Here is a 1,488-nt window from a genome sequence, read left to right as displayed (position 1 = left end):
GAACTGATAACTTCCTCCTTTTTTGGAAGTCGGTTAAAAACCAACTTTAATTCTCATATATATATATATATATAAGTTGGTTTTTAACCGACTTCCAAAAAAGGAGGAAGTTATCAGTTCATATATATATATATGAGAATTAAAGTTCGTTTTTAACCGACTTCCAAAAAAGGAGGAAGTTATCAGTTCGTCGGAATATTTTTTATTTTTTTTTTTATGTATGTTACCGCATAACACGTCAACCGATTTTCTTTTTGCATCGGAAAGGTAGTGTCTCAGCGATCCGATCAGCGGATCATAAGATATATATATATATATATATTTTTTTTTTATATGAGAGTTGAAGTCGGTTTTTTTTTGCTAAAAATTACTTGCTATATATCTATATATATATATTTCATGATCCAATGATCGTATCGAACCCAAATTAGTATGGGACCACCTCTGATACACTACGTTGACGTGGTCCAAAGTTATGCGGTAACATATATAAAAAAAATAAAAAATAAAAAATAAAATATTCCGATGAACTGATAACCTCCTTCTTTTTTTGGAAGTCGGTTAAAAACAAAACAAATTTTTTAAACTAAAATTTTTTTCCGATAATGCCATATTGTATCCAAACCCCCTTAAATATAAGACTTTGGTGAAAAAGAAAAAATTATAATTGGTAGCCATATTGGATCCGCCATATTGAATTTAACAAATCTGCTATCAAATTCAAAATCAGCGCCCTCGAAAACTCCCCATTTATAAGTTGTAAAATTTGGTCGCCATACTGGATCCGCCATTTTAAATTCCAAAAACCTTACATCAGATTCGAAATCAGCGATCTTGAAATCCCCGCTTATGTACAGTATATTTTGCTTAGCCGCCCATACTTCTTTGCGCGAAAAACTTGCGCGCTTAACCGAAAAAAGCACTTAAGCGAATTTTGTTTACTACTTCAATTAAGAAGGTATCCCAATCCCTATGAAATCAAATAATGGAGGACCACTTTCCACGTAGAAATTATTAAAGCGATTTTGTTTTTTCCGAATGGTGTCTAATTGTTTATATAACTACATAAAGTGATAGCCGTTTTTGTTGTTCTGCGAGATGAGTAAAAAAATAAAAGCTTTTAAAATTAGGGTAAGTGTAGAGCCAGTGCAGATAACGTAATACTTTCTTTGATAATTGATAATAGTTGCACAATTTTTAAGGCAGGCATCGCTAATGTCCAGTTGTGTTGAATGCATCTATCGGAGCCGTTTCCTTATAAATGTTAAAAATAATGCGGCTGATGCGCATTTTTGGGTAGGTATCTTAAATGTGCACTTAAGCATAATAATAATAATAAATAATATTAAATATACGTGGATTGAAAAATTAAAATGAAACTACTACAAGTTTTTTGCAAATATGATATTTGGAATTTGTTGTTATTTTAATCGGTTAAATGTATTTTCCGATATGACAAATTTGATGCACTTAAACAGAGCTCCTTTA

This window comes from Rhagoletis pomonella, unplaced genomic scaffold (assembly GCF_013731165.1).
Source record: "Rhagoletis pomonella isolate Grant_MI unplaced genomic scaffold, Rhpom_1.0 Rhpom_scaffold_00009, whole genome shotgun sequence".
NCBI lineage: Eukaryota > Metazoa > Arthropoda > Insecta > Diptera > Tephritidae > Rhagoletis > Rhagoletis pomonella.
Note: the sequence above shows the minus strand (reverse complement) of the source record.